The following is an 8,353-nucleotide window of genomic DNA, read 5'->3' as shown; positions in this document are numbered from 1 at the left end:
GAGAACATAATGACTAATATTTCTATTCTCTGACCACATCTTCCACTTAGACCACATTCCTGGATCAAGAGCCAAGAGTAGTACATCTCCATTCTGGATCTGGCACCTGAAACTTGAGTCACTAGAATGGTATATTGTCTTCAGGGAATGTCTAGACACAGGAATATCTGTGAGGCAAATAAAACTCTGGGTAGGATGGGCTGTTCTAGGAATATGTTGTTAATGCCATAAAAGATTAAAACCTTGGGATAACTAGATTATGATATTCTTAAGATGAAGGATAATGTTTTATTATTCATATCTGAATCACTAGCACCTAAAACATTATAGGTATCAAGTTAATGTTGGACAAATAAATGAGTGAATTAATGTATGTACATGGTATAGTACAACGGTTTAGTTCTTCATTGTCATACACATAAACGAACATACACATAACTGTATTTATCAATACAGTAAATATTGCTGTACTTTCTCTATGTCAAAGGCCTAAAATGTGTAAAGGGGATATAGGGATATGAGAATGCTTAGATAAACCCTGCCTTGTCTTCTCATGCTCCCTAGCAAAGACTTTTCTACTGTGATGTCTTGTCTTGGAGGGTGTTTCTACCACCTCTCTTCTCTCACAGCCTTTCTTTTACAGCAGTGATTCTCAAATTACGGTCCACAGACAGAAACATACAGTCCATGTGCCAGCCCACGGAATGCTTCTACTGGTCCTCATCAAGATCCATATGGAAACTGAGGGTAAGTATTTGAAACTTTCTAAACAGTTTCAATTGCCATGACATCTATGCAGATTTTAAGACTTTTTTCAAAAGTCACAGTAGCTGACAGTTTGGAAATAAGTAACTTGTCTTTCACCACAGGTAGTTTGAAAGGTTTTGTGCCAAGGATGTTGGCTGAATATATATCACTTACAATCTTCAGGACCAAATCTTAGGAATTGGTACGGGGTTTTAGGCATCCAGGCATAAAAAGACAGATGAAGTCGGAGTTAGGTTTCAGAGCTAAAGTAATAGTCACATGATAAAACTGAAAGTATTAGGTGGGGAAGAGTGTGAAGTATGGAAGAGCCCCCCCAGCAGAAATATGAATTGCTCTTACAGAGCAAATAGTTATTCCTATTTATTAGATCCTTTTCAGACTCAGGACAGAAATAGCTCAACCACCCACCATGTCTCTGCATGGTGTTCACTGACAATGTGTCCTCTTATGTGGAGTTATCTTCAGACTCCAGGTTTTCAGAGGAAATTCTACCATGCACTAGAGCCACGGGGTATTGTTACACTATGGCCACAAGGACTTAGGTGTCTTAAAACTAAGAAATTTCTATTCCCAAGGGCTTCTGGTAACATATGGGGATAGATACAGGAATCTCAAAGAATTTCTGAGACATATCCAGTTAGCAGAACCTGTGGAATTATATCACCATCTAACTGCGTATTCTTTATTGTCTCTTCAAATTTATGCCCTGGGTTAATCATAAACCAAGTGACAGTGAATACACATGGATGAAAACAAACGTCTTCATGGACAAGAAAAAAATAAGTTTTGTACAGCCACAAGAGACAGTTAAGAACTCAGGTACTTTTCCAACTACCCAGATGAAGAAGTCATTAAAACAGGTGAGTAAGCAAAACTATAGAGACTTCATTACCTCTAATCTTGCCTGTGGTCAGTAGCGGAGAGGAAAAAGCAAAGAAAAAGGAATTAGAAAGATGATGTTATGCCAAAATCTTTTTTCAAGGAAGAGAAAGGAAGAAAAAGGGAAAGTTTGGAAGAAAAAATGTGGTAAACAAAAATGATTACAAGAGCCTCTCTTCATAACAAGGACAGGCTAGTTTTCCTGACATGGCATGAAAATAATGTATTTTTCTAATAACCAATGATCCAAAGTACCCAGTGCTCCATGGGGAGCAAGCATATATACAGTCATTCAACCTAACATCTAGTTGGAGAAATAAGTATGTCAAAAATACCTGCTTCCAGCTGATTCTTTTTTTTTTTTTTTTTAACCTTGTTTCATGTAAGACATTGGGTGGAAAATGTGTAAATATGCCACAGGAATTTGGAATGTGGGAGAGATAAATGTGGTATCGAATTACTCTGGAAAGATTTCTATAAAGATGGGTCCTAAGCTGGGGATTGACTGCCCATCAAGTTTGGATTGGTGCAGGGCAAGCCATCCCAAAGTAAGACGTGTCATAAAGTCACAAAAGCAGGAAGATTTTTTGATTTGCGCCTTTGAATATAGGAGTATGCTTATATTGTGTTTTGTGTGTATGTTTTAATTTACATAAATAACTTTGTGATAAATATTCATAATACTTCTTTCTTCACTTAGCAATGTGTTGAGCAACCCTCTATGTTGTATTAAAATGTAGTAGGTTGCTTCTAACTGCAATGTAGTGTCTCACATTACACATCCACTGCATATTTCTTAACCATTTCGTAGTAATACAAATTAAAGTCCATCTAAGGCCCTATACAAACACACACATAGATACACAGGAAACTGAAACCAAATTCTGAAAGTGATTGTTTTATGGACGTGACTGAAACGTCCTCTGATTTACTCAAATTGGATTGCGTAGACTTGGGACATAAGTATACACAATTTCACGGGGAAAAAATGCTATCATATTGCGCTGTATGTTAAATAAAATTTAAATTAAAAAATTATTATACTTGTTTTTATACTCACCAAGAATACAACAGACTTATGTATAAAAATGCAATATATATTATGACTCAGTTGGGTTTAAGCGCCAGCAAGGTAGGGTGGTTTCGCTTTAGAAAACATTTAAAAATAAAGGAGAGAAATCATATAACCACCTCTATAATCAGAAAGAAAGCCTTTGAGAATAATTCACCTCCCACTAATTCAACTTCCATTAAACACTTAGCTGTTGTCCAGAAGATAGATTCCTTTTTTGTTGAAGTATACATGACATACAATGTTATATTAATTTCATATGTACAACATAGTGCTTTAACAATCCCATACGTTACACAGTGCTTCCCACAATAAGTATAGTTAACCATTTGTCACCCAAAGTTATTACCACATTACTGATAGTCCCTATGCTGTATTCAACACCTTTGTGACTTGTTCATTTTATAACTGGAAGTTTGGACTTCTTAGACCCATTCATCTATTTCACCCATTCCCCACCCCACCTGCCATGTTCCTCCCTTCTGGCAACCACCAGTTTCTCCTCTGTATTTATAATTCTTTTTCTTTTGTTTGTTCCTATGTTTTGTTTTTTAGATTCCACATATAAGTGCAAATACATGGTATTTGTCTTTGTCTGACTTATTTTATTTAGCATAATATTCTAGGTTTATCTTTGTTGTCATGATTGGCAAGATCTCCTTCTTTTTTTTAGTCAAATAATATTCCATTGTGTGTACGTGTACCACATCATCTTTATCCATTCATCTGTCATTGGATGATTTGGTTGCTTCCATATTCTGGCTATTGTAAATAATGCTGCAGTAAACCTACAGGCACATGTATCTTTTCGAATTAGTGTTTTCATTTTCTTTAAGTTCTGCTACCCAGTAACAGAATTACTGGATCTTGTGGTATTTTTATTTTTAATTTTTGAGGAACCTCCATACTGTTTTTTGTAGAGTGGCTGCACCAATTTACCTTCCTGCCAACAGTGCATGAGGTTTCTCTCTTCTCCACATCCTCTCCAACAGTTGTTATTTCTTGTTGATAGTACCAATTCTGACAGGTGTAAGGTAATACCTCATTGTGGTTTTGATACGCATTTTCCTCATGATTAGTGATGTTGAGTATCTTTTCATGTGTCTCTTGCACATCTGTATGTCTTCTTTGGAAAAAATGTCTATTCAGGTCCTCTGCCTATTTTTAATAAGATTATTGAAGGGGGGTTGGTGTTGTAAGAGATCTTTATATATTTTGTATATTAACTCCTTATTAGATATATTATTTGCAAATGTCTTCTCACATCCAATAGGTTGCCATTTTTATTTTGTTGATGGTTTCTTTCAATGTGAAAAAGTTCTGTATTTTGGTGTAGTCCCAATAGTTTAGTTTTGTTTTCATTTCCCTTGCTTGGAAGACATATCTAGAAAAATGTTGCTAAAGCCAGTGTCCAAGAGATTAATGCCTATGTCTTCTGTTTTATGGGTTCAGATGTGTTTTTAATCCATTTGGACTTTATTTTTGTATATGGTATAAGAAAGTGGTCCAGTGTCGGGGTGCCTGGGAGGCTCAGTCAGTTGGGTGTCTAACTTTGGCTCAGGTCATGATCTCGCGGTTTGTGAGTTCGAGCCCTACATCAGGCTCTGTGCTGACAGCTCAGAGCCTGGAGCCTGCTTTGGATTCTGTGTCTCCCTCTTTCTCTCTGCCCCTCCCCCACTTGTGCTCTGTCTCTCTGTCTATCAAAAATAAATAAAACAGAAAACAGAAATTTTTTTAATAAGTAAAATAATAATAAAAAAAAGAAAGTGGTCCACTGTCATTCTTTTGCTCATAACTATCCAGTTATTGAAGAGATGTCTTTTTCTCATTGTAAATTCTCACCTCCTTTGTCATAGATTAACTGACCATGTAAGAGTGGGTTTATTTCTTGGCTTTCTGTTCCATTGATCTATGTATCTATTTTTGTGTCAGTAACATAGTGTTTTGGTTACTATACCATTATCGTATGGCTTGAATCTGGGATTGTGATACCTCAGGCTTTGTTGTTCAAGATTGCTTTGGCTATTCAGGGTCTTCTGTGGTTCCATAAAAATTCTATTATTTGTTCCAGTTCTGTGAAGAATACTATTGGTGCTTTGATAGGAACTGCATTGAATCTGTAAAATGCTTTGGGTAGTATGTACATTTTAATATTAATTTTTCTAATCTATGAGCATGGTATATCGTTTCATTTGGCTGTGTCATATTCAATGTCTTTTATTAATGTCTTATAGTTTTCAGAATACAGGTCTTTCACCTCCTTGGGTAAATATTCCTAGGCATTTTATTCTTTGTGATGCAAGGATAAATGAAATTGCTTCAGTTTCTTTTTCTGCTAATTCATTATTAGTATATAAAAACACAACAGATTTCTGTATATAATTTTGTATCCTGAAACTTTACTGAATTCACTTATTGGACTTTTTAGGGTTTTCTCTATATAGTATCTTGTCATCTGCAAATAGTGACAGTTTTAATTCTTCTGAGAAGACAGCTTTCTTAATCCAGTAGAAAGCACTAAAAACAGCAAATATCCTACACCAAACATTATACATTTAATCAAATATGGGGAAGTATGAAAATAACAATGAGAACAAGTCAGAGATTCCCAGTATGGCCACTTCTGATCGTCTTTGTTGTGGATGTATACAGAAAGAAAAACACTATAAAAATAGCAAAGCACAGTAGGTGGGAGCAAGGAGGGGGCAGAGTTGACTGGGAAATGGCACAAGGGAACTTGATGGGGTAATGGTAATACTTCATATGTTGATTCTATACGAATGTATACATGTGTTAATGCTCATAAAACTGTTACTTAGAATGAACGTGTTGTATACAAGTTATATCACAAAAAAAGCTACAAAAAAAAAAAAAACCTCTGTTACAATTCCTAAGCAATACCTCAGCAATAGTACTGATGGAAAAAAAGACTTAAAATTGAGGAGATACTTAGTAGATGTAGGCAGGTTGAACTGCTGGGGGAAAAAAAACTCCCAAAATATGATAACTCAAACAGGACAGGGGTTTGTTTCTCACTCATGTAACTGTTCAGGCAGGTTCTGATCCTTGAGGTCATCTAGGAAGCCAGGCATCCATCATGGAAGCTGTTATCCACTGCCAGTGGTCTTAACCTAAGACCAATGGAGACCCAAATCGTCCTACAGACAGAATTTAGTTAATTTTTAAACTTGAATGGGGAAAAAAATTACATCTTTATATTCACTAGCTTCTAAATGAAGTTGAGTCATCTCTTTAATTTTAAATAGTGACAACAAATCACAGTAGCATTGACAGTCCCTGTGACCCAGTCACCAATGGAAATCACAGATATTTTGATATCACAATTCAGTTATTACAGAATCTGGAAATATCACTCACACCTAACATCACTCTTAAATTATCATAAATTATTCTCAGCTGCTAAATATTTAATGTGTTTATAACTATATAATTAAGTCATTTAAAATGTTGATAACTGTACTTCAACGTAATTAACTTTTGTTACAATCCTCTACATTTCATGTGTTTAAAAACATTATGTGCAGAAGAGATCCAAGGGCTTCACCAGACTGCCAAAAGGGACCATGTTACAAAGAAGTTTTAAGAACTGTGTTAGGATTTTGTCACCCCCATGGTCAAAGCCAGGCTGCTGCCCTATTTAGTTTGGATCAAGTAGGAAGAGAAAAGAGAGCATGGAGGAACTATATTATGGCCTTAAGGGAAAGGCCAGGATATGGCACACATCACCCTTTGTCTATATTCCACTTCAGAGAACTCAGTCCCATGGCCACACCCAAACACAATGGACGCTGGGAAATACTGTGTTTCTCAGGTGTTGGGGAGGAAAGGTTTTCCTCAACTCTCTTTAGGTCACTGGTTTAGTCTGAAAATTAAACTGACAGTAACAAGAGAAAGGCACACAAATTTTTTTTGAATTTTTACATGTACATGGGTGTCTTCACAAGAGAATGAATACCCAAAAAAGTAACCGAAACAGAAAGCGTTGGCATCTTTTAGACAAACAATAAATTTGTGAAGAATTGGCAAGACATGGGTTGGGCTAGTGCCAGCTGAACTATGGCTAGGTAGTTGCTATCTTCCTTAAGTAGTTAATTTCCTTAACTTTCTAATTAAGATAGATAAGGGTTAGTTTACCAGGGTTTGTTTGCAGATTCCTCTGACGCCATCTCTGAGCTGATAAGTCTATCTCCAATAAAATCAGGGGTTTATTTGTTTGCATTTACTGTTTCTTAATTGCCTGCAGCTCAAAATAATTTTTACGTCAAAGAGGCAAATTTGGGGGTGACATGTTCTAGTTTCCTTCATAGGTACCGTGATAGGGCACTAGGCATACCACCCTAAGATAAACACTATTCCATTACCTAGCTACATTTCTGTTACTAGCAACAGACTATAGTCTGCACATTGACTCACTCATGTCTAAGGATAATTGGATATAAACATACGGGGATGACATGAGTCAAAGAGAGTGGCTAGTTTTCTGATTAGTGATACCATCACAAAGAAAGGTAAAGGAAGAAGCAAAAGAATAGAAAACATTCCACTTGGACAAGTTGACTTTGAGATTCCTATAAGCAGTAGTGCACTAATAAACTTGCTTTCTGAGGGGTAAGGGGTAGGAGAAAAACCTGTTTGCAGGAATTGCTGCTTCCCATAATGTAAATCTATCCCTCATGGTCACTTTCAGGCTATCAAGATGATGTCATGGCACAGGAATTGGGAAAAGATGAGCACAATAAGCTCTCACAAGCTCGTATGAGCCTGCACGCCCCTGCTGGTGAAGGTGAGGATTTCCACGTGGAAACATTCTGATGAAATTCGCATATGCAGAGCTCAAGTTCAGGAGTAGAATCTGGGTGAGTCATTGATTTTTGGAATCAATGAAATTATCTACGAACAAGTTTCTTTTTCTTTTTAAAAAACAAAAATGACATTGGGCCCAAAATGGAATCGTTTATGCTAAGCCCTATGTCACCAAACCCAGACTTAAAGCTTCAGCTCTCCCAGAAATGGAATCTTAAATAAATCAATTAGTAATTCCCTCATCAGCTCAATTTTGGTAATCTGCCTGATAGACCCTTGCTATCCCTGAAAGAAAAGTAACCTTGCAAAAACCAATCTTCTTTTTTGTCTACTATAGTAACTTCCTTATTCCCACTCCTTTCTGCCTATAAAAGTTTTTCATTTTATACAGTTCCTCGGAGCCCTTTTCTGTCTGCTACATTGGATACTGCCAGATTCAAATTAATTTTTGGCTCAGATAAACTCTCAAGTATTGTAATATGCCTCAGTTTACTTTTTTTTTTTTTTTGGGAAATTTTTTTTTTTTTAATATATGAAATTTACTGTCAAATTGGTTTCCATACAACACCCAGTGCTCATCCCAAAAGGTTCCCTCCTCAATACCCATCACCCACCCTGCCCTCCCTCCCACCCCCCATCAACCCTCAGTTTGTTCTCAGTTTTTAACAGTCTCTTATGCTTTGGCTCTCTCCCACTCTAGCCTCAGTTTACTTTTAACAGTGCTAGTGTCAGAAGAAGCAACTGAATGAGACCTCTGAGAGCCCTCAGGAGCAAACAAGCAAAAGTACCCACTGAGCCCCTGGGACCCAC

The 8,353-nt window shown here is 36.6% G+C and overlaps 1 long non-coding RNA gene across 1 annotated transcript; it reads left to right on the top strand.

The window, feature by feature from the left end:
• The first annotated feature begins 686 nt into the window (after nucleotides 1–686).
• LOC122200074 lies at nucleotides 687–7,588 on the top strand. The gene is made up of 3 exons (XR_006193709.1): nucleotides 687–747; nucleotides 1,496–1,628; nucleotides 7,428–7,588. It is a non-coding gene; the product is annotated as an uncharacterized LOC122200074 (long non-coding RNA).
• Nucleotides 7,589–8,353: the final 765 nt, after the last annotated feature.

Source organism: Panthera leo, chromosome D1 (assembly GCF_018350215.1).
Source record: "Panthera leo isolate Ple1 chromosome D1, P.leo_Ple1_pat1.1, whole genome shotgun sequence".
In the NCBI taxonomy this organism is placed as follows: domain Eukaryota; kingdom Metazoa; phylum Chordata; class Mammalia; order Carnivora; family Felidae; genus Panthera; species Panthera leo.
This window is presented reverse-complemented; position numbering and strand designations above follow the sequence as displayed.